The 25967-nt window shown below is 41.6% G+C and overlaps 1 long non-coding RNA gene across 1 annotated transcript; it reads right to left on the bottom strand.

The window, feature by feature from the left end:
• Positions 1–9941: 9941 nt before the first annotated feature.
• Positions 9942–15694, bottom strand: LOC106035817 (uncharacterized). Its single transcript, XR_001206981.3, has 3 exons — positions 15583–15694; positions 12434–12497; positions 9942–10632 (listed from the first exon to the last, which is right to left on the bottom strand). It is a non-coding gene; the product is annotated as an uncharacterized lncRNA (long non-coding RNA).
• Positions 15695–25967: the final 10273 nt, after the last annotated feature.

The following is a 25967-nucleotide window of genomic DNA, read 5'->3' as shown; positions in this document are numbered from 1 at the left end:
GTGCAGCTGTTGTGTGCATGGGGGCAAGCATGGGCTAACTCCATGATTACAGCAGAGTCGTGCCAGATGTTCATCAGCCTATGCGAGTGCACGTCTTCACGTACAGCCTTTTTATTCCTGTTCATGGCAAGCTGCTTATTCTCCTCTTTTAGCTTTCTCTCTCTAACATTTATGATGAACAATTGTCTGCTCCTTGTAATTGGGAGGGTGTTACAAGCCATGAATGCCTTTGTTGCGGTAAACCACTTCCTCATCATGTCTCTTATGCCCTCGCTTTGTAAGAACAGAATAAGCTCTCTTTGGCATCCGAAAATAGGATAACATCAAGTTTTCTGCATCTGTCCAACTGAGCATCTGCAGGGTCTATTATGCCAGATGCATTTAACCTGGCCTGGCACCAGAAACATTATTTCCATTCCCAGAATGCCCCTGGATGTAATTGGATGTCAAATCCCCATACATTATGCAGGTTCAAGCAGACTACTGCAGCTTGCCACAAGCTTGCATTGTCCATTTGCTTTAAAAATACAACCCAGTGTTTCACTTGCTGAAACTTGTTGCACAGCTTATAAACACAAATGGCCAACATCTTTGTCCTAGGACTTTTTAATGCAAAAATGTACACTGCTTTTTTTCTCAAAACATTTGTAAATTGGCTTATATATAGCTTATACATAGAATCATAGAATCACAGAAAGGCTCGGGCTGGAAGGGACCTTAAAGACCATCCAGTTCCAACCTCCCTGCCATAGGCAGGCACACCTCCCACTAGACCAGTTGTGAACTGTCGATGTGGTCCAAGGATCCCAGCCCAAAAGCAGTTGTGTTAAGCTAATATCTCAGCTCCCACAAGAGCAAGTGATGGGGGTGGGATTAATCCTTCTGCTGAAGGCTGATCAAGATTTGCAGGCCATTCGAGTGAGATTAAATGATACGAAGCTTTATTTTGGTTCTTGATAGGACTATTTATCCCATTTTCCTGATTTGTGGAAGGGTTGCCTGAATAAGGAAATACGGCTGACATAGGTGGAAGATCTCTCCTGGGGTCCCTGACAGCATTAACTATGTTGCCCACCCTTGAGTTTCTCCTCTCCACCTCAACTATCCTGAGTGCCACCTTAGGCCAAGCCATGAGGTGTCCCCTCCCGTTCAGAGCATGGCCCCTGGCACCTCTGGGGCTTACCCTCTCAGTCTAAAGTCTGGAAAAGCTGAATCTTGCTATTAATTCTTGCCTAGTACAGTGTGGGAGAGCATATCTACTTGTGCTGGGCTCACAGGAAGAGCTGTTGGAAGGCACGAAGGGGCTGCTGAGGAGTGATCCTGAAATGAGTGGTATCCTGGCCCAGATGACCACTGCTAGAACACCACTGATTTAATGTAGAGGTAGCATTTAATTTAATGACATGTGCTAATTGTTAACCCTGTTAATTTTGCAGTGAAGACAAGATTTCAGTGATGCTCCAAAAAAGAAGGGTAAATAAAAGCTGAATGTAAAGCCCAATGTAGCAAGATTTCTCTGCAGAATGGATGCTTGCTTTTTCATTGCACCAGTTGAATTCTCTAAAATAAACAGAATAACCAATTTAAAGCAGATGCATGGAACAACAATCAGGTTTCATCTCTGGTTTTAATCTTTTTGAACCACAGCATTTGGCACTCAGAGCTCAAAGGAACTGCAGGCTGTATCAGGAGTTTGCTGTAACTTAGCAGTTTGGAGGAAGCAGATTTGTGACTACATAACAGGGAGAGATGAAACAGCTCTGTTCAGATAACCGGATTATAATAAAATATGCAAGTTGGAACCTGGAGACAAATGAACATCCAGAGCTCCTGCCCATGAAATGCTATCAAATGCAGCTTGGGAACAACAGAGCTGAACAGTCGGTGGCCAGCTCCAGCACTGCGTCTGAAGTGATGAAACAGTGAACTCAGGAGTTTTATTGGTAGTTACTATTCTGTGTGCCACCAAAAAAAAAAAAAAAGTAAAAAAAAAGTGTGGAGTAAATCAATGTTATGTGAAATCTGGGCTCATGAATGAAGAGTAGTATGATACCATTTTAGTTCCCTTTGTGAATTCTGGGAGCGCCTTCTTTCTTTATTTTTTTTTACAAGGCAGCAAAACCAAAAAAAAAATCATGAAAGCCACATGGGCCTGATTTCCCATTTCCCTGCTCGCTGTGCTATCATTTACCTCAGAGACTTTGCATCGCATTGTGTGACTACCCACAGCATCTGATCCCATGAGGCTGAAGTCATTCTTCAAACAGCAATCGTCTTTTAAGGACTTGATGAAGGGGGATGATGATGCCAGGCAAGACAGCGAAGCCCACACAAAAAAACATCTTTCAGACAAGCTGGAAATTCCCTGGAGACCAGTCTTGTGACATGGTTACACCATCACAGACACTTTTCCAAAACAGTGGCTATGATGGGTGCCTCTTGACAATTTGCCTGAGAAAAAAGTGAAAAGCAGGGTGTTACTTACCTGCATGTTCACACCGGGTTGCTGGGACATTTGCTGAGAGCAGAGATACCCCAAAACAGGATTGGAGGAAAGCTTCACAAATTTGTTGGGACCTCAGCAGGGTCTTCGTGTTTCTGCTTATTTCTTCCATGTAGTTTGAAGGGATAATTTAGATGCTATCGCTCTGGGATGTGTGAGCCATTCAAAAAACCTTTCTCTGGAAAACCAGATCTCTCTGGGTGCCCGGGTGAACGGCAGGCTGGGCCCGCTGCTGCTGTATCCGCCCGTCTTTGGAGAGGCAGGTTGTTTCAACCATCTCTCCTTTGCTTCAAGTCAAGAGGGAGAGAGGGCTGTGGCTGCAGTAGCAGGGGAGGGATGCAGCGCAGAGGCCTGCTCTGAATGAAGTGGTAAGGAGCAGGGTGGTATGCACGAGGGTAGAGCCCAATCCATTACTTAGCAAACGAGTTTTCTCTCATTTGCCCTTTGTTTCTGATTATTTCTTCACCTTTTTTTTTTTTTTCCTTTGTGAGTGATTTATCTTTAAGTGATTTATCTTTATGTTCCCTGCAAGTAGACATTAAGTAGCAGTAAAAATTCAAAGGCATCTCTGTCACGGTGTCTGATGAACACCACTAGCCTGCAGTGAAGATATCTACCTTGTCATGTTCACTGAAGGCTCATATCCTGATTCAAAGTATGGTCTACTGACGGTTTTTTCTTCCTGGATTTACAGCTCTGAACGGTGAGATCACAGCACAGCCTGATATTTCTTATCCTCTCCAAATGTGGAGAAAGACTCCCTTTTGCAGCTCACATGCGTGTAATTCATTTGTGTTCACAGCCTCCCATTTGGATCTCCAGGTCTTTTTAAAAACAACTCCACTCCTCCCCCTTCTCCACTGCTTACATGTAGGTTCAGCATGCATTAGTCTATTTCTGTATAACAACACTCGCAAAACAACACCAGAAATTATGAAACCACTTAAGCTTTCAGGCAAAAAAAAAATAAAAATCTGAAACTGTTTATATTCACAAATGGTACCTATTTAAACAGTTCTTGCAACTATTGCTTCCTCTGGTAGCAAGTTTAATAATAATAATAATAATAATAAAAGAATTTAATTCCAAAAGGATAAATATGACAGCAGATATTTACAGAAGAATTGGACTGTTTTTATGAAAAGAATATTTTCTCCGCAGCTTTCCAAATGGTATCTAAACAACTGGACTTGCAAAAGATTAAAACACAATCTATTAGTCCAGCACAGAAAAAATATAACCCCAAGCGTTCTTGTAATAACAGCACATTACTGATAGAGTGGAGACTGCAGTGCCATTCTTCTACCCCATAATTCTCTTTTATTTTATTAAACTCCTTCTGCAACACAAAGAGATTGTTATGTGAAGTAGGTGAATAATTTTTGCATAATATTTTCCAAAAATGCATGAATTAAGAAGAGAAAATACATAGGCTTTGCTTGCAGAAATGGCACATAGCCCTTGAGAAGCATCAAAGAAACTTAGAAGTGTGGGACAATGAGCAAGTTTTCCAACCCAGACCTTGCGCACTGCAGCCCTGCCCCTGTAGTCTCCCTTTGAAAAAGGAGAAAATAGGTACCCCAGGGCAAGGCAGAAGACAAAAAGGCATGTGGATGTTTGCATATTGTGATGGGCACGATGACAGCCTTACCAACTGATAGGAGCTTCATCCTGAGTTCTGCTGAGAAATAACAGTAAAGCTGTATTTGGATGCTACATGAACTCAATTATCCCCTTCTTCAGAAACAATGCAATGAGAGACGCCTCTGTCTTGCCGGTTAGGTAAGATATGAAGAAGAGATTAAGCCACCACAACTTCCAAACCAATGGGCTACAAGAGCAGTTTGCTCCTTTCCATAACAGGCTGCTGTTTTTCTTGCAGCATCCTAGGAGACATCTGGGTGGTGTGGCAGGTGCCTCCTACACCCTTGGACAAAGAAGTGGACACCTAAACCCAAGTGTGTAATGAGTGCATGCTGCCACCCACCTGAAGTACAGACACGGAGAGCAATGACTCCGGTGACACCTTCCTTATGTACTGAGTCTGGGGGGATCAGTCCGGGACTGATGCACCTTCAAGCTGTTCATGCTGCACGCCTAGGACAGGCCCTCCAGTGCTGCCCACGATGGATGGTTTTGCTGCACTGTCATTTGCACTTAGTGATTTCCAACATACCTAGCCTAAGTTTATGATGTAGGGAAAAACCCGGTAAGGAATATTATGCAAATAAAAGAGACCTGAATGAAGGTTGCTTATTTTTGTTTGTTTGTTTTCCTAATGTGATAGTTTATGAGCTGTTAATATAATAATGCATTGTTATTTGTTTCCCCTAGACATGCATTTCTGTGCTTTTTGAATATTTGAACTCATTTGAAAATTTCTGATAAATATGCTGCAACTTCTAGAGAGACTAACAATTAACATACATATTTTTAAAAGATAAATCTTATTTTTCAAGCCTTTGAGCAACTCGATTAATTTTCATGCTAATTGAACTCTTTTCCAATCCTCGGTTTTCAAACTGATCTAATTATAATCTGTGTGTCGATGCTCCCCCTACCAAAACCTTCCCCCATATTTCAGTGTTAAAACTCAGTTTGCTACTTGTTTTCTTATTCTAGGATCTGAAGTATCAGACTGGCAAGACTAACGCAAAAATATAGAAGTGATTTTTTTTGTTTGTTTGTGGTTTTTTGTTGTTGTTGTTGTTTAGGCAACTTTTCTATCAGGAGAGAAATGAAATAAAACTGGGAAAAAAAAAAAAAAAAGACAATTTATCATCACGCAACCCTGAACATGATGATAAAGGAGAGTTATTCACCAGAAATTAAGATGCCCTTTTATCCCTGGTGACTTTGACCACTTGCAAAGCCTTTAGGCACCCGTAAAGTGTGGGCCTGTCATTCCTCTGATATGCCTTTGACAGAGAGGACTGTCTTCACCCTAAAGGCATCTGACCATCCTGTACTCGGGGCTGATCCTCACAGTACCACATGACATCATTCTGCATGTTTTAGTGGTTACCAGTTGCTTTGCTGGACAGTAAAAGAAGCTGATCAAAGCTGAGTTCAAGAGACATGTTGATGATATATTTTTTGAAGCGCTTTCCCTAACCAAGCCCTGCATTCTCCTCCAGAATCAACAAAAGACATATGCTTTGTAGGCTTACAAAAGGAAACTGCTTCAGGTTGTTTCCTAATTTTTATTTTATTTCCAGGGGACTGGCTTGCTCCGAATATATCTTTGTCCTGAGCACTAGAAGAACAAAGTGCTAAATATTGCGTCATGATACAGAGCTGCTGCTGGAAGAGGCTCCGCAGATGGAGCAGAGGGCCATGGCATGCTGTGCATTCCTTGCTTGCAGTCAACTCAGCTTAAAAAGATAAAATGCAATCTGCTGCTTGCTATCTGTCATGAGAAATGAAGCCTGATAATTTTGGAGTAATGTTTAGCTTGCCATTCTTGGGCCATTACACTGAGTTAGCAGTGCTAGGAGAAGGGATTTATTTCCTTCTTTCTCTCTTACTGTAGTAAGTCTCAGATTAATAATGCTGCAGCCTTCAAAGTCTGTTTTGTTCATAGCTGCTGGCTGGGGAACAGGCAAAAACAACGATCAGATTTGCAATGAATTGGGCATTAAATCCCTTCAAAAAGTGTCTCTTGGCACCACAGTGAGGAGCTATTAACAACATTCCTGGATGACTGTAGAAAAATAACACGTTTTTATAAATGACTATAATGTCTTGGGTTAGCTACCTGACAAATAGGTGTTTTCAGTTTGTTTAACACCCATTTCTTCCTGCAGAGGCCCTGTTCCATTGCTGCTTTATAGGACCATAAAAGGGAATCAGACCCTACTTTAAATGGGAATCAGGCCTTCGGGTGACAGCCACCAGGACAATCTCAGCATGCCAGGGCAGCATGCATCGGCTGCTTGTGATCCCTGAAGTGAATGAGAACCAGCAGCTGCATCATTTGTTTGCATACACAACTAAAGTATATTAAAAAATACCCAGAAAGTGAAAAACTCTGAAGAAGAAATAGTAGCTATTGGTGGAGACTCCAGCAATAAGGCTGACTTGGCTCAGGATAACAAATAACTTTTAGGCGTGACTATACAAAGCATCTGAGTTGACTGCTGTGTTAAGGTCACCACTTGCTTTTGGCTGATCTTCTTGGACGAGGATTGCTGCTTTTCCAAGATAATGCAAGCAAAACTTTAAAAATCATCCTAAGGGTTTCACTTTCAAAATTACATTAGTTTTTGTAACTTTTGAGCCATTGTTCCTTGTGTCTAAATATAGGGATGTGCATTGCAAAGTCAAAAACTGTATGCTGAAAATTTTTCTGACTTGTACAGGATGCTTTTTAGGCTACTACATTCATTGTGAGTGAATGCTACATACAGAAATGGGAGTGAGAGTTGCTTATACCAGTTCAAAGCTTACCTTACAGAACATCAGCTAGTGCCTTGCTGGTGTAAGGAGTTGACTGTTGGAGGCATCACTCCCCGTTGATAGGGCAGTGAACACTTGCAATAGAGATGCTGGTAGTAGTTGTCTGACTGGATAGGTATTGAAAGCAAGGAAGAGAAATGTGGAGGGAACGGGCTGTCTCATAAACTAGAGCTTACCTTCTACCTTTTGAAGCACACAGTGAATTCAAAGTTCCCAGGGAGAAGCAAGGAAGAAGAGAGAGCAATGTGATGTGTCTTTGTTGTTGTTGTTGGAGGGTACTATCCAGGTAGAGTTGCCACCAAACAACCTTTTCTTTAGAAGAACAATTTCGTTTTTCCATGTGTTGTGCTTGTATGCAGTGAAACATTTATTCCAAGAAGCAAGCTTATGCACGTGTGGTTCAAGGAGCTGAATTGTTTTAGAAGAGGACACAGCAAACCGGGATAGTCAAGGGAATTAGGACAGAGTTCACAAAGGAAATTTTGGCGTTGCCCATAGCTGACTGACAACACAGCAAGTGGGAAGAGCACAGGAAGGTCACGGAGTGGTCAGTTTTCTAAAGATGGAGATGTCAGAAGCACAAACCCAGGCAGGACATACTGACTGCACCCTTAAATGGTCTTTGCTGCAAGAATGCTTAGTGGGGGGTAAGAAATTTCTTGCCTCGTCTTACTGGAAGAGGTGGGAAACGAGGAAGTTTGTGGGAGTAAAATGCATTGCCTTGATCTGACCATTCCCTAACGTCACTTGAGGGTCCTGTCTAATCCCTCTCTCTGGCAATGTTGTTGTCCATCTGTGTTTATCTCTACTCTGAGTGTCCCATCGGCTTTTAAATTTGTGGATGTGCTCCAGATTCAGTGATGAATTTGTACTTTATGATATTTATATCTCCACCCTTCCTTGATTGTTGCACAATAATTCATGCTGGAATGTCTAACCCCAGGTTTTTAAAGAGGTCTCACTGATTTAGGGGGAAAAAAAAAAAAAGGCAATTTCTTCCTAAAAAATCTACACCTCTCTAGCAGTAGAGAATACAACTAAGAATGAGGCAGTTAGCTTTGAATTGTGTCATAGAGAGCCTGAACCTCACCAGACAGTGAGATTTGTGAATTATGGTGGCATGAAAAAATGTGCCCTAGAAAACAAGTAGTTGCAGTTTGCAAAAAAAGTAGGGAACAAAATCCAGAGGAGCATGATCCAACACAGGGGAAAGCAAAGCTTTGGCACGTCTAGCAAGCAGTAATGAGGCAGTTGATCTATTGATTGTGCAGCAGTTAGCAGAACAGAAGAGAAAATGAACGCAGTATGTATTTTCTAGATGAGTCGTGTCATATCTAGATGAGTTGTGTCATATCCCCAGCAGCCCCAGCAATGGACAAGTGGTCTCAGAGTAATTTGTGTTACTGCCAGCTGTGACTCTGCCTGGTGGCCACTGGCTTCCCCAGAGGTACAGTCTGGGGGGGGCTGTGCAGAGGTCTGTATTTTCCTTCTGCTTTTGTAGTGTCCTGCCCACCTGTGGTAGCATCTGAACATCTTTCCCCCTATCCACCTCGGTACACCCTTCCCTGCTCCTCTCCCCGGGGAAATGAGCTTTCTCTCCAGCAGGACCAGAAGCATTGTGGTGGGACACAGGGACACCGGCTTTCCTTGCCATGGAAGCTCATGGAGTAGACTATCTTGAGTGTCATCATGCTGCACTTGCAGGGCAAGCAGGCGATCAGGCCCAGTCAGCATGGGTTTATGAAAGGCAGGTCCTGCTTGACGAACCTGATCTCCTTCTATGACAAAGTGACATGCTTAGTGGATGAGGGAAAGGCTGTGGATGTGGTCTACCTTGATTTCAGTAAGGCTTTTGACACCGTTTCCCACAACATTCTCCTCAAGAAACTGGCTACTCATGGCTTGGACTGGTGTACATTTCATTGGGTTAAAAACTGGCTGGATAGCCGGGCCCAAAGAGTCATGGTGAATGGAGTCAAATCCAGTTGGAGGATGGTCACTAGTGGCGTCCCCCAGGGCTCAGTACTGGGGCCAGTCCTCTTTAATATCTTTTTCAATGATTTGGATGAGGGGATCGAGTGCACCCTCAGTAAGTTTGCAGATGACACCAAGTTAGGTGCATGTGTCGATCTGCTCGAGGGTAGGAAGGCTCTGCAGGAGGATCTGGATAGGCTGGACTGATGGGCTGAGGCCAACTGTATGAAGTTCAACAAGGCCAAGTGCCGGGTCCTGCACCTGGGGCACAACAACCCCAAGCAGCGCTACAGGCTGGGAGATGAGCGGTTGGAAGCTGCCTGGCAGAGAAGGACCTGGGAGTACTGGCTGATAGTCGGCTGAACATGAGCCAGCAGCATGCTCAGGTGGCCAAGAAGGCCAACAACTTCCTGGCTTGTATAAGAAGCAGTGTGGCCGCTGGTCTAGGGAAGTGATTGTCCCCCCGTACTCAGCTCTGGTGAGGCCGCACCTCGAGTACTGTGTTCAGTTTTGGGCCCCTCGCTACAATAAGGACATGGAGGTGCTCGAGAGAGTCCAGAGAAGGGCAACGAAGCTGGTGAGGGGTCTGGAGAACAAGGCTTACGAGGAGCGGCTGAGGGAGCTGGGCTTGTTCAGCCTGGAGAAGAGGAGGCTCAGGGGCGACCTTATCGCTCTATAGGTACCTTAAAGGAGGCTGTAGCGAGGTGGGGATTGGTCTATTCTCCCACGTGCCTGGTGACAGGGCGAGGGGGAATGGGCTAAAGTTGTGCCAGGGGAGGTTTAGGTTAGATTTTCGGAAAAACTTCTTTACTGAAAGGGTTGTTAGGCATTGGAATGGGCTGCCCAGGGAAGTGTTTGAGTCACCATCCCTGGATGTCTTTAAAAGACGTTTAGATGTTGAGCTTAGTGATATGGTTTAGTGAAGGACTTGTAAGTGTTAGGTCAGAGGTTGAACTAGGTGATCTTGGAGGTCTCTTCCAACCTAGACAATTCTGTGATTCTGTGATTCTGTGGGACATTGAACAGTAGAGTTTGCCCCGGTGTTCTTACTGAGCATACCCAGTCTGGTGTGATTAGTAGGGAGTTCTTAGATAAAGTGCCAAGAAATACAAATATACTGAGAACAGAGTGAAGAAAGGTTGAATACATCTGTACTAGGAGGCAGCATGGCCCAGGAGGAGCAGATCTGCAGCGTGAGACGCTTGGAGCCAGGAACACTGCTGATGGGTTTTCATAGTAGAAGAGCTCTAGTGTGGCCCTGAGAAGGTTGATGTTTGGAGTAGAGTAAGGTACCTTTCTAGATGGCATCCTGGAGTTTGATATCAACTGAGGGGGTCCTATTCATGCACTCTGAGACTGTTCCTCCATGTAAACCAAAGTGTAGGGTATGGGGATACTAGAAAATCTGTTTCAAAAGTACACACATGGTCTGTGTTAAAATGCTGAAGTAGACACTCTATCTTGGGCTGGAGTCAGCCCCAGCTGCCAAAAAGTGAACATCTGACAGAGGAAGACAGAGGGACCTGCGTAATGAAAAAAGAATTGTGAGCAACTCAGTGGTAAGAAAATCTGCAAACAGACTACATTGTCTGAAATATATATATATATTTTCTATACCAGGGACATGCTCGGAGCCCCAAGGCATAATGTCATTGTGATCCTTCCTCCTTGCTGTCACCACTTCTAATGTTCCCACTCTGTAAAGGCCAAAAAGGACATTGGTCAGTGATGCCACCACCTACCTTTCTCAGGAAATTCTTTCTACATCCATTGTGAACGTGGTGCTCTGACAATTGAGTAGCATAGAAACTCCTTAATAGGTCTGCTAGAAGGATAGCAGCTGGGGTCTTGGGTACAGCCTAAGCAGTCCTGGACAGCCATGTCACTGAGATGTTGCTCACAAGGTCCTTGGATTTGTGCTTGCTAGAAAATGGTATACAGCACCTACAAACTCTTCCCTAGTCAGCTATGGCAACAGGCTCAAATCATTCATACAAAAGAAGACAACTTTTATACTATTGCAATAAGGTCTAATATGACTCAGGAAGAGAGCCCAAGTGTTCACCACCAGTGACCCAGACCCCTAAAAAACAGGGAACAGATAAATGTGCAAATGGCACTTGATCTAGGCGATGTTTTTCTGACTCCTTTGAATATCTTTATTCAGAAACCCTACAGTCTGAGAGCTAAAACAGCATGTAGGCACAGATTTTCCCTTAAAATCTTCCCTGACACTCCTAAATATTTAGTGTTCAGGAAAGTGAAGGAGGATGGAGAGCATTTTAAGATCCATATCTGAAACCAGCACAGAGCCTCTTTCCCACAAAGAATCATGAGGAGCCAAGTGCACCCCAGAGATGCTCCACATCCTACCGAACTCCCCAGAAGCTGGTCTTTATCACAGATAAACAACAACTTCTGTTCATGTATGTGGCTGTAGAAATTCAGATTTTGAAGTTATCTCAAAAATATGTAGAAGTGAATCAATGAATACAGTAATCACTAATAGACGGAAATGACAATGCTGGGAGGGTAAACTAGAGTTATATTTTTCCTCCAAAAGTAAGGAAAATTTTCTTCGCTGGAATGGCATACGTAGGTCAAAAGTACGTGCAATATAATGAGTAATGGACTTTACATGCCTGCAAAAATACAATTACTGTGTTAGGTATTTAGTATAATAAATTTACTGAAGCAGAAATAGACATCTACTGAAGCTGTCTATAATATATCCTCATAGCTCTCCAAAAGTTTATTTTTGGGTTTGCTTTTATATTATTCATTTATTGCACAGAGGCTAGATTTAAGGGATCAAAGTCTGACTAACAGTTACAAACTTCTGACTGAATATTTTTATTCTTAGCCTGTCACAGACTGCTATTTTTAGTCAGCTGGAACAGCGGCAGGGTTATTAGCATCAGTAATTTCTGGTGTTTGTGATACATTTTTAGAATCTTACCCAAGAGGAAGTATTCCCAAATATTTTATTTAATCTGTTCAAAAATTTGGGGGAGGTTGATTTTTTTAATGTTGACTTTATTGCATGTTATATTTTCAAGACCAAGAAGGCCACTATAAATTTTGACATTTATGTTATAGTAGAATATTATAGAAATCAGATCGATAAACAGAAATGGTTAGGATTTTTTTAGCAGAATTGAGCAAGTTGCACAGTTGCTGGCATCCTTAAAGGGACTGAGCACACTCATATACCATGCTTTTGTTAATTATAATTATTTAATATTAGGAATATTAATTTCATTATATGAAATAATATTTAGAGTTAGTTATCAGTACTTTTGAGAATCAAACCATGTATCTGTTTGCTTTAGTTTCCTTGAAGTAATTGGGGTTTAATGTAGTTATTTACAACATGATAGCGATATAGGAAATAATCTGGGAATCAAAACACCTGAATGCTTTTCTGGGAAGAGTGGATGACCATGAGCAAAACAAGACATCACCTTTCTTACACAGCAGTGTCCAGAGATAACTCACCTTTGTGCAGTACGTTGTGATTCACAGATGGTAAGCGGTCTACTAGAAATATGTTTTGTTGTCTCTATAAAGATATAACAACAGAAATGGCTACTTCAGTGAGAATTAAAGACAGTCAAACAATACATTCAGAGTTAACAAGAATTTACGTCTCCATCTTAAACATATGATTTAGTTGGATCCGATTCTTAGATCTAGCTGGATCAGACTATTGTTCCTGCAGAAAGGTTCACATTAATTTAAACTACAGTATAATAGTACAATTTGTTTGAATATTTGAGGGTCTGACCCAGTAAATAATGAAGTCAGTTGAAAACTCACATTGAATCCAAAGAAATCTTGAACAGATGGTATGATTTGCAATGGGAAAGGGATGAGTAATTGACATACATGTCAGGTAATCTGCTACTTACTAGAAAAATAACATAATTAAAGGAGGAAAAAGCGTGGGAGAGCACAAGTGTGAGCATGTGGACATGAGCCTGCACTTGATATCAGAGTGTTTGCAGCTTGCCTGTCATTTTTCATATGATTCCTTAAGTGGTATAATTATACTTAGTGAACTGGGTATAATGAGAACATGAAGCAAAATGCAACATGCAAACATTTTAGCTTAAGTTAAAACCTACTTTTGCTTGATCTCTTGTTTTGATTTCAGTATAGCAAGGTGTTTGAGGAGATAGCTGTCAATAAAAAAATATTTTCTGATAAAATGAAATGAAGTCCTTTTTCCTCTGACCACTGTGTATTTCAAGGCTGCCAAAATCCCTTCTCACTCATTTTTTGGCTGTAAGAATTCAATAGTTATTTAATTTTATTCTTGTAGGTATTGTGTGGTTCTAGAACCTCTGCAATTCACTCATTTCAGCATAACATGATTGTCCTCTACACTTTTCTGTCACCTGTTGCAAGTGTGTAGTATTTCTGCAGTAACTTGTAAGTGAGGTCATATTTATTACAAAGCAAGATTAAGTTACTCAAGGAACTCCAGAAAGATGTTAGTGGCCAGGCAAAATCATTTGAAAAGATATATGAATATGAGTAGGTGCCTTTTCTAAAAGATTTCGAGAACAATTTTGACATAACTGGTGACATGTAGCAACATTTACTGCATGCAGAAGATAGTAGAGGCATCCTATTATTTCAGGGAACATCTTCGTTGAAGATAAACTCAGCAGCCCTTTCTTTCGCCTTCCCAAAAGTCCCCTTCCCTCCCTACTAAGTTGGTGGGTTAATTATGATCAAGCACCTTGCACTGAGTGCCCGCACTGTTGCTGTCATTTAAATGTGCAGCCAGCTCTTTGCATCACCTCCATTTCTGCAGAGCACAGTGCTGGGAATGACAGAAGTAAAAGCCCAGCAAAACTTGAGGAGGAGACAGGCTGATGGAGATTGGGGCTCAAACAATATTAAAAACCACTACTGTGCCTGTTATTCCTTCATACTTTAAGGCAAATATGAAGTAATAGCAGTAAAATGGGAAGAATCAGCAGTAGCACATAGGTGCATGCCAGCAACATGGGTAATTGTCTTCTACACATCAGATGCTTAAAATACCACACGAGACAATGCAGAAAACAATGCAGAGGGCTCACTGCTAATCTGGCCTGTGGCTTCTTCACAGTTCACTGCCACTGAAAAGAGCACTCCAAACGCTGAGGAAAATGTTGTCCGTTGGAATCACAGCTTCTGTTTTACAGCCCAGGGATTCTGGGTTGCAGAACAGGCACAAAAATCCTACCAGCAATTCAAATAATTTAGAGGTCAGTACAACATCCGTACCAAAAATAATATGGGCCGGTCTGCCTGGAATTTAGTGAAGTGAAATAGAGTTTTGCTTCCAAAAGCACAGATATGAGCTGAAGCCTTATTTTTAAATGTTATTTCACAGTGGATCATCAGGCAGCAGCCTATGGGCATGTCCACCCCACAGAACTGGGCACAGACTCCTGGCAGCCTCTCAAGAGAATGGTGTGCCTCCACGGCACAACGTGGGGATGCAAGAAGGTGCTGGCTCATGTCCCAGCTGCAACATAGATGGCTTTATGTGGGGCTGCACACAAGCTAATAATCCCTTTTTTGAAGCCAGGCCAATTAGCAATTATATTGCATCCGGCTCTGGAAATAGGTAGCTCAGGGCACTTTGCCTCAATACTCCGTTGCTGGGTGTAGACATGCCTTAAACCACAGCACAGTGCTGAAGAGACACCGAGTCCTACGTTGTTTTTTAAAGTCACCTCTGAAAATCATGATGGGTGTGGGGGGATCCTTGATCTTACTTAATTTTCTGTTGAGATACACTGCTTGAGGTCCTTCAGCTCATCGCATGTCAACCTTGGCCAACACAAGTCATTACGGCTTCCTGTCTAGGAAGCAGGCCGAGCCCTTCTGATTTAAGAGTCCCAGCGGGGCAGGGAGGCACATAAGTAGGTAAGACATCGCAGTGGTGACTCCAGGAAGGAGCATGGCCACTCAGGCAGGAGAGGAGGAACAAGGAGGAACATCATGCTCTGAGTTCTCTCTTCTACGAGGTTAGAGAAGGCCTCAGTTCATTTCATTACAACCCCCCGCTCATGCAGCACGACCCAGTTTCAAGTTCTGCTCTGGGCCTCTGCACTCTTTCCCTCTCTGTCTTTGTCTCCCTGTTTCTATTTTGTTCCCGATTGCCCTGCGCCAGCTGCATGTCCACCATGATATTCAGCGGGAGCTTGGGCAGCATCCTCACCCCCAGTGCTGTGATGTGGGCTCGGGGGGCCTGCCTCAGCCCCCCATGACAAGGTGCCTGCCCCCATGACTGTGCCTGATTATTATAAGTATGCTCGCACACATAGTTTCTGCGTCGTCTTTTCTTCCGCAAACTTCTGGTTCAAGAGAATATTACGTGTAAAATTACACTCATCTTTTTACCAGCAGACCCCAAATACTCATAGTATATTTTACTCAGAGATGCTATATTTTCAGCCATTGTATGTTGCTTTCATTGGTAAAATAGTAAAATGATCTTGATTCTAATATCACAGTTACTGCTGACGCAACACTGGCTTTGCTCCACTGATTTTGATGAGTTACTCCCATGCTGACTTTTTCGGGATTATTTCAGTCAACAGATTTTTTGACTCGGAATTTCTGGTTGTTTCTGGACAGCTTACTACTGAAGTTTCTTCTCTAGCTGTTTTTGAAAGGCTTGTTTCTGCTGCTGAAGCTGTTTGGACTGGAGCTTTCTCCTTCCCCGCCAGGATTCTCCCTTCGCTCAGCGATGCCAGCAGCTCCTAATCCCATGTTTCTGACATCACGGCCAGTTTCCATGGGAACATCTGAGCGCCGCACACACCATGACCTGATTTTTCTGCAGAAACCATATAGGAGAAGGGATGAAATCAGAGGGAGCTCTTTCATTCATATTACATACACAAATACAAATGTATGTGAAAAAACATCTGGGGAAGAGTGCAAAAAGTGGAAACCCAGAAATTATTTTTGTTTTTGTGTTTAAGGCATAGGATGGAAGAAGACAGAAAGTCTTCTTGTGTGTTTCCTAAATTCCTAGCTCCTGGTCTTGTGCTGGACTTGGGTAGTGTGACTTCACCCAGGCAGCTCACTGCCAGGGCCTTCTCTGCATGGATATTAAGGTGCTGGGTTTGAGGTTGGTGTTGTTCATGAAGTTTCCATACTTGTTCCAAATTCGGATAGTTGAAAGAGGGTGCCGATTTATTCATTTTCTTTTACCCCTAGATGTTCTGTGTTGTTAATTTGCTAGCAAACAGAAGAAATTCCTATCCCTTGGAATGATTCATTCAAATTACACTGCACTTTACCTTTCTTTCAGCAACACTTAGGTTTTCTCACTGAACTGAAAATACGCGATAATGTGCTCTGATTTTTTAGATAATTTCTTTCTTCCTGTACTTAGTTGTCCAACTCTGAAGATCTCTACCTGTCATCTAAGGAGAAATGCTTGTGCTGAAACTGGTGCTGTTAGGGTGGAATTTCCTTTATTAAGCTGCACTGACTTCATTGAGCGTGCATAAATGAAGCCTATTGCAATGTAGTCACATCTCATCCAGAGTTATTTTATATTAAAAAAAAAAAAGAAATATTTTAGTCATATGTTAGTTGTATGTACCTGGGGGGGGGGGGGGGGGGGGGCAGATTACATATTACATTTTCCTGGGTCAAAATACAAGCAAATGTGCAAACATTGGAGAAGTTTCACATTATTGTCCTGCTTTTCATGGACACTGTCTGGGGAAGCTATGGAAATGGTAAAAATAATTACTTCTTTAGTGAGAAGCTAACCTGCAAAATCTTGTTTGGTAGGCCAGACTACTCTGCTGTATGGACTGAACGTGCAACTTCTTTGATGACAAGATTTTGTTTAAGATGGTGAATGACTCTCTGCCTTGCCAATTTATGACACAATTTCCCTCTGGGCATCCCTTTTGGCTTATCCATTACTGCCAAGATAAGTGAATTGAATCATCTGGTAGTACTTGAGTTCCACATCTCACCCCAATAAATGGCTGATGGTCAAGCTGACTCAGCTGCTGCTGTACGTTATTCCCCTAAATTTGTTACATTTACTTAATTAATTCATTCCTGCTTTCAGACGTTGGAAGCTGATAAGGGAAGGTTGCCCTTAACTCAGTTCCTATTTCTTAACTTAAACATTTGATTAAATGTAGTAATAAAATTACATTAGTCCTTTGAACTCATATCTATCCATGATTCAAAGGATTAAAAGAAGTTAATCCAATCTTCTAAAGAGGATTTTGAAGTTTTGAGACTATCTTTTTTCTTGGGGGCACACTGTGTTGTGTTAGCCCTCCCTTTTTTTTTTTTTTTGTAATTATCCATCACCTATAGATTTGCAAGCCTTGAAGGGACTGCTGCAACTACTTTATCTGCCTGCTGCTGCTGCCTGCCCTGGGCCCTTGTGCTCTTCCCTGGGTTCCCACACTGGAGGGGCTCATTCTACCTTTCTTCATAATGAGCTCTCTGACAAAGCCCCCACAAAACGGATGATGTACTGTGGAAGACAAATATATACTTTTTCCTCAAGTCTTCTTTCACTTCAGTGGACTGACAACCACCAATAAGACCTGTTTCTCCATCCAGTTCATGAATGTTATGAAGGTTGTATTTTGTTGGCTAAGCACAAAAGGTTGAATATCCCTAAATTCCTCAGATGCCTGATGAATTACCACAGACAATTAACAAAAGAGAGACCTTTCTCTCCTCCAACCAAAAGTCACTTCAAAACCTGCACCTGGCCCTAATCTTTTCTAGTTGAACTAATTGGTATTCACAGTGGCATATGGAACAAGGCTCCTTTGGCTAATAACAAAGTATTTCAAACTACAAAGAGATTTCATAATATTGCTTGTTCATTTTGTCTATACTTTACAATGATTCACCTTTGCAGGAACTGTGGTTCTCAAAAATTTTGAAAACAAGCAAGCAAAGAGCAAGTGAGTCTGAGAAAGCAGGGGAATTTTCATAATTAAAGCTTCCTGAGAAAGGGATCAGAGAACATTAGATTTTGTTCATCTTCTTGAATAATTCATATATACTTACACAAAAATCTGGAGGAGTTTCTAGTCTGTGTTGGTACTGTGTAGAAGTGGAAGCTTTATTTATTTTTAAGTAGACATGTCAAGTTGAATTTCATATTGTTACACAGGGCACATAATGTTATTAATATTTTACCAACAATCTTTTGGAAGGCAGTTAATAGCCATTAAGGCCACAAGGCATCAATGGAATTACCTGCTCAGGAACAATAATCAGTGAGTCCAGAAAATTCTGCAACAGAATAAATTATTCTTTCCAAGTGCATTAGTACAACAGCTTCTGGGTCTTACCTTTTAGGAAAGCATTCACTTTTAACATGAAGACAATAGACAACAATACATTAACCAATATAATACTCTACAAAGTGCAATTTGTGGCTATTGCAAAATAGAAATTCTCATGCTTTCATTATCTTAATATCCATTTACTTTTTCAGAGAAGGAGATTTCTCTCCTTTTTCATCAAGAACACACAGATATCAGGTCTTAACCAGGCAGGTCCAAATCCCTCCTGAGGATGTTTGGTCCTACACATCTCATCTCCTGGACAGAGGCTCCTACCTGCCTTTGAGCTGGGGCTGTCACAACGTCTTTTGTGGACACATGCAAGTGTGGAACATAAACGTTCCACTTCGTGTAAAATAATTCAGTTTTTAATGGAGTCGGGGGTAATCTTTTCTCCTTTCTTATGTAGTTTTGGTGTTATTTTAAGCACTGGCTTATGTATGGAAGTAAAACCCCCACCTCTCCCCATTCATTTGAGCTGTAAAACTATGGGGATATGGAGCCACTCTGTATTGCTGTGCCCAAGCAGTGTTGAAATAGTTAAGTAAATTAAGACAGCTCCAAGAAGAGTTGGCAGAGCCTCACATAAAGTCATTGCACGATGGGAGTGTTCATCCAGGGAGGTGGGTAACATGCACACAAATGTCCCCAGGCAGGTGCTGGAACTTTACCTGTTCCCTAGATGAACAGAGATTAATTAACTACTGGGCTCTTGGCTAAAAAGCAAGCAGGCCTTTCACTTATCTTTTGAAAGACATAAAACCAGCTTTGGTTTGTGAAATAAATAAATAAATAGGAGTCTGGCTCCAGGGGAAGAGTCAAGATTATGAACTGCTGGCGAAGACGGGCACTTCCCTGCAGTTCAGTGAGGGATTTGGCAAACGCAAGTGGTGAGACTTGCTTGTCGGGTCTCTCCTCCTCACTGCCAGGTGAGGCTAGTACCACCGTGCTGCAGTTCTGTACGTCCTGCCATAGGAGTGTAACCTGGGAGCATCTGTTGGAGTCGGTGAGGATGACGTCTTCAGGACAAAGCTGTTGCCTACTTTCAGTGTGTATACTGGCTATCCCACATAGGGATATGGCTGGCATTACTTGCAGACGGTAAGTATCTTGATGCTTCCTATCGACTAATATGCCTTGTTCATGTAAGAGAGATTGGTCTGATTTCATTTCCCACCTTCCCTACAAAGGCTGTCCAGCTAGGGCTATGGCACTCCTGCATGGCATCTAAAATCCTTGCTGCAGTAGTTACATGCAGCAGCGACTGGATTGGATGTGCTATTGTATTGCTGTGATTCACTTGTAATGATGATCTTTGCCAGCATTTTTTTAGTAAATAGATTGTTTGAAGCATTACCTAGTACATTTGACCCATAAAAAAGAATCCTTGTCATCATTAAGTTAATATCAAAAGGAGAGGGCTCTTGGTATAGAGATTACAGATATATCTTTGTGGATTAGGACTTAATAGAAAAAAAACTCACAGAATTCCTCATTTGTTCCATCCCCAGTCATGCAAGGCACTAAGCAAAACAGTATCTTGTAGCAATTGCTCAGCACATGCAAAGAGGAAAGATAATTCAGAAGGCCTTGGCACACAGTTCAGTTTGGTGTCATTCACTGAAAGGGAACAGAATAGATTTAGCAGAGCTAAAGAAGAAGCTGCAGCAGAGCTCTGACAATCTTGCAGTCCACCAAGAATTAACATTTTAGGTGTTTTGTGGTTTTGATTTTTTTTTAAATACACTTTCCAAATCCCACTTGAATATTTCCCCTTGGATCCTGTTCTCATTTGATGCCCAATGAGTCAAACCTCTGGATATCTCTGAGGGCTTCCTTCCCTGCCTATAAACTATAGTTATTAATGCAGCTTTTTTAACTTTCTGCAATGTCCATGGCTCGTAAATATAAATATGGAAATTGAAATAGGTTTGTTTAGAATGGTATGCTCAGAGGCCCAAAAGCTGACAAAATGGGGTAGTTGTCATAATCTACCAAACCTGCCTTCTGTGTCATTTATGCATCGTGTGGCAACTGTGGAAAGTCAAAGCTAGAAACTCTGGTTTGATAAAGTGTTTGTATGAAGAATAGTTCTTACAGTGTTTGTAGAAGACTGTCATGGCTTAAAAATGTTGTGGCAGCCCAAGAGGTGGCTTCAGTTTCAAGCATGAGAATCCCCCTGGTTATGAACACCAACAGTTTGGCACGGAGAACAAAGCCAAAATAGAATTTGAAATAGCCTTTTGAATAGCAGCAGGTTAGGAATAAGACCATATTAGAGTTAAGGAGAAAATAAACACAGGGCAAAGAAAGAAAGTGGGGAAATTCACAGGAGGGACCCAGTGAAGGAAATTTCATTTTAGTGTAATGTCTCTTCTTGGTCTGGGGGCTATCTGATGTGACTACAACTGTTATGCACTGTGGTTACAGGCAAATAACTTTCTGCAGACTATGAAAATAACTGTTTTCGCGTTTCATTCCTAACCTTTTTCACTGGAAAAAAATAATAAAAAAAAAGTATTGTTTCCTCTTTAAAAAATGTATTGTTGAGAACAGCAGTTTTGTGTTGGAAGTTTAGTCTTGTGTCACTCAGTAGTTACATACATCCTGTCCATGGGTCTTGGCTGCATCAGACTGAAGTAAGTAACAAAACAAAAGTACAGAGCAGATACTTTGCAGGCAGACACCCAAAGCTCCTTGGTCTCTGTAACATCCACAGATGTGCTGCTCTTGTCTTTCCTTCCAGCTCATCAGCATTTCAAAATCACATGTTAGTGTCTGGTCAGATCCCTTTGAGATACCAGTTTGGAATTCCTTTCAAATATCTCATTTAACATTAAGTTCCATAAAAAGACAAAAGGTGTTACTTCTTGAAGGAAGCAGGTTTTCCCCAGGGGATTATATGACTGTTGTTATTGCCTTTCCTCCTACACCTCTTTCCCTACATCATATTTCTTACAATGCTTTAAGGGGCCTGAAATGCTTTCCACTTTGACATATTCTGGGGGAAAAAAAATGCTATAAATCTTTGCTCATGAATAATGAGATCATGAGAACTAGAGGGACATTCATATGAAAATGTCAGAGAAGATCAACGAGGTCTGGGGGAGCTGATTTTGGAACATTTTTCTGCCTCTTCTGTACAAAGTTAAAGATAACACAAAAAAATTGACACAAACTCTGAGGACATAGTGTAACGCATCAATTGGTAGTGGAAAAACTGTTTGCTCCCTCTGGAAAAGATCTGATATATGTAAATCAGGTGAAATCAACAGACAGTTTAATCAAAGCATGTGTTGCACGTAGTTTCCACTGGGTTTTTACGGCTGAACTAGCATCATAGTTCAGAAGTGAAAAAGGTTGGAAAACTGTTAATATCTACCCTCACAGGTTGTTTTTAAAAGACATCATGTCAGCCTCACAATCTTCTGTAGCATCTTTATGAAAGAATTATTGTTAGGGTTTGGAAAGAATTACTTGGCAAAATATTACTGCAAAATAATACTATTACACTCTCCAAGAAAAAAGAAAAATTAATGTTCCACTAGAAAGTTCATGGTCTCTACTGCACGTGTTTAGCAGGATCCTTTTTATTTTCACTGTGTTCGTGGTGCCTACAAAGCACCAGACCTTACCTCAGACATACTCAAAGACCTCCTGCAGGCAGTTTCAATGTTACCTAAACATAAAAATCCGCATTTCAACATGTTTTTCAACATGATGCTTTCCTTACGTGAGGTGAGCATTGCATACCTGTGAATGGCTGGGGAGAGATGGGCTGGTCTTTGCTGGCAGAACAGGGCTCTGTTCTCAAAAGGAGATGTAGTTCTGTAAAGTGGTCGGCTTTTTGGTGTCCTTTTACCACATTTAATGTGGATTGAACATCACACCTGTTTTGTCAGAAAGACAAATGCATCAACAGCTCTGGGATACTGTCACAGCTATTGCACAGGGGTCTGGGCTGCTACCTTCCCCTCCTTCTTCTTCTCAGTGAGGAGTTTCCTGGTGTTTCAAACACAGGCGACACTGTCTGTGTGTCCATTTGGTGCCAGCAGTCATCATTTTATGTAAATTAATGATGCCTTGAGTCAGGTTGTATAATTATAGAGTTTGGTTTTCAACCTCATAATAGTTTTTTCCTGAAAAAGCTGTTACTAACTAATAATAAGGCTTGTCTTTTTCACATGGTAGAAGATGGGAACTGCCATAGATCAAATTCACCAGCTTTTATCTGAAAATGCCTCTATTCTGAAAAGCCTTGATACTTTATTCTGAATGTAAGCTTGTCACCATAGAGATAAGATGAATTCAAGGATTTAAGACTTACCAGAAAATATTATGTACCAGCTTTAAGATAAAGCTTTGCTTGCTTAAAACGGCAATAGAAGCTGAAACTGTAAACCAGCGTATAACAAAGAAAAACTGTCAGAAACAAAGAAAGGATTCACATTCTTTAAATAAAAGCTATCTGTTTTTAACTAAGAAGAGTGTAAGTACTGAAGCTGTTTGTCCTCAGACTTCTTTTACAGCTATAGTTACTGTATTTTAGTGACTAAGTCACATAAGTATTCTATTTTCTGGGCATTCTCCCTTTCTTTCTTCCCCTTCAAAAAAAAATGTTCTGTTTTGTTTTATTGTAATTTATCCCTTAACATTTTAAAATCCGTCTGGCCTTTTTTTTTTTTCCATGTCCAAAAGAAACTTTATCAGTTCTTTTTGGTGATATATAAGGTGTCCTTTGATAAGTTTTTTTTGGGGGGGTGTAACAGTCCCTCTGTTCCTAGAAATTATTTTATTGCCCTCAGATTTGGGCTAAGTATTCCAAAACACAGCTATACGGCACGTCCTCTAAATACGCATCTGAACAATTTGCTTTCTCTTATTACCCATGAAAGAACAGCCAGAGTTTTCAGTTGTGCCTTGGGAAATGAGACACCACTGAAACTGTGACTCAGGTTATTGAAGCCTATTGATGGCTAAGACATTTTTGAAAATGATCTTTCTTTTGAAATGATGTTCCCAAGGCACTTCATTGCTCTGGAAAATGTTATGCCATACTGTCACCAAGCACACTGCCCCTCAAGGCTGAGAAAATGCATTGATGTAAAGTTCTCACTGAGGAAGCAGGAGAGGTGGAGACAGCAGCATCTGTGCACCATAGAGGACATCTGGTGCTCCCAAAGAACCACTGCGTTCAGCCTTTCCCCATTCTCCCCACAGCAATGAGCGGGAGCTATGAGGTGAGCTGAGCAGAGCTGCCCTGAGGCACCAGCCATGGCCTAGCTCCTACTGAGAGTCGTGGTTACCTCAGAGGTGCCTACAGCAGGAGAGTGCTAGGGCAGCCTGAGGACAGTCCCTGCTGTCCTGGGCTCTAATTTGGGTCTTGCCACATAGGTAAGGGTTACCCATTATCCAACTGCTTGGCCCAGGTTACAGAGCAAGGCCCCACATAAGTGGGCACGTGAGGAGGCGAGTGTAACAAAAGCTTTGGGGCTTCTGGGCTCATAGAGCTTGCAGGGCTCAGCCCTTTTGGGGTGTATGTGTATCCAGTGGTGCTGTGGGAGCAATGCATTTCTTAGGAAGTACTTTTACTGTTACTATAGTATTAAAATTAATAGCAACAATAAAAACAGCATTGATTTATTTTATTTTTAGTAGTTATCCTTGCAGATATAGATACTATAGTACACAGCAGAAGACACGATGAAGTCCCCACATCAAAACTAGGACTGCCTCTTAATCACATTGAAGCCTTTCTGGCGATCTTTGGCAAGCTCAGCAACAATGCAAATATTCCACGTGCTGCAATATGTGCTTAAGAGAGGGGAGGAAGGGCTTAAAACTCATTTAAATTGAAAAACAGCAGTCATGCATTTCTCTTAACGATTGTTTTCAGTACCATAAGCCACATCCTTTCAAATTTCCTCTGCTCGGCCACATCATTGGAATGAAGTGTCATAGCTGGTTAAGTCACTTTGACATCATCCTGATGATGTGTCAAGCACAGGAAATTTGAAAGGACAGGGCTCAGTAAGGTCTTACCCTAACTTGCCTTCTTTTGACAATTCCTCCCTCCTGCCCCACACCCTCCCTGCTCTTTTTTTTTTTTTTCAGCTCCAGTGTTTCTGAGCTTGATTAACTCTTAAAATCCCTACAATAACGCTAATCCTGCCAAAAGTGTGGAGACAACACCTTTCTTTTCAAGGCGAGGATTTTCAAAGCATCCAAATATTTGTGATAGTGGGTCATCAGCAGAATCAGTTATGCTGAAACTGTCAGAGAAAACTATATGTGGACCTCAACTGGCAGAGATGCATGTGGTTGCAGCGTGAGTGTAGGACTGGAAGAGATGCTGCAGGCTGTGAGTCTTCTGCTCGGCTTCATCACACAACTGATGGACGTACAGTCCATTGCGTAGAATGATTAACAGATAGCTAGAGTTTTTTTTTTTTCCCTTTAAATACTGCTACTCAGAAACTGTTCAAAAAGCTTACAGCTCTGATTAAGAAGCAGTGTATATGGCTCTTGTGCCAGAGCTGTCTTTCAGATATACCCCCAACGTACTTTGAGAAAAAAATCCCACATCTTCTCTAACTTCACCTTGCTAAGAGAAACAAACCCAGTTACCTTTTCTTAGGTAGTAGTCTCTCCAGTCTTGAGAGAAGTCCTGCTCTGCACTATTTTCAGTTTCAGTACTTCTTTCTTGGTAATAAATGACCAAGGAAAGGTCGGAAAAAGGAAAAGAGCTTTTTCCAGGCAAAAAAAGAGCATACTCTCTGTGGACTTCTATTATTTCTACTGTTATTTTCCTTTTGCTGTTGGAAGTGCCTCCCCTACATACTTCCAACAGTTTCTTCAGGGTGTGTTCGTGGATGCAGCCTGCTGATGGTTTAGACCCATCCCCATATCCGTTCATATACACACCGATTTCTTTCCAATAGGAATCCTTGATATTAGTGTTCATGGTCAGGAGGCAGATGGCCTAAATTCGAGCTCTGCCTGTGTGCTCAGTACTAGCTAGGTATCTCTGAAGGCTCAGAGTAGCTGGTAGCAGACAGGCAGAAGCAGACCTGTGTCTTTGCTCTCTCCGTCCAAAGGCATTGCTCGCAGTCCTGTTACACATAGTCCCACTTCTAGCGCCCAGGCCCCAAGGTTACCCATTCTTTTCTTTCCAATTCTTTTCATGCTTTCCAGTTTTATGTCATCAGTAAATATCTCTCATTTGCTACTATTTTCTGTGCCAAGGTCACTAATGAAACTGTTAAGTAAATAGGTCCTAAGGTCAGTCTGTCAAACAATAGATTTCCTCCCACCTGATAATTTCCTTTCAGCAGAGCCTGTTGTGAGCTGCCCTTTAGGCAGTTCCCTGCTGACCTTATAGTTATTATACTAATTCTTGGCTTCTGCATGTAATGCAACCTTTTTCCCTATGGCTTTGTATCAAATGTTTACCTGAAATCCAGATAAACTGCAGCATGTTCTTTTTCTAGGAAAGCATTTTTATCACCAAAGAAATACACCTGCTTATTCTTGCATGATTCAGTTTGTTGAAGCTGTACTACATTTTATTTCATTTTTTATTTCTCTCTACATAGTATTTCTTTCAAAATTCATTCTGAGATTTTGTATACTATTAAAGTCAGGTTAGTCCCTAGTTTTCAGCGGGCTGTTTCCACCTT

The sequence above is a fragment of the Anser cygnoides genome, chromosome 1 (genome assembly GCF_040182565.1).
Source record: "Anser cygnoides isolate HZ-2024a breed goose chromosome 1, Taihu_goose_T2T_genome, whole genome shotgun sequence".
NCBI classification, from domain to species: domain Eukaryota; kingdom Metazoa; phylum Chordata; class Aves; order Anseriformes; family Anatidae; genus Anser; species Anser cygnoides.
The sequence above is the reverse complement of the archived record's forward strand: the minus strand, read 5'-3'. Positions and strand labels throughout refer to the sequence as shown.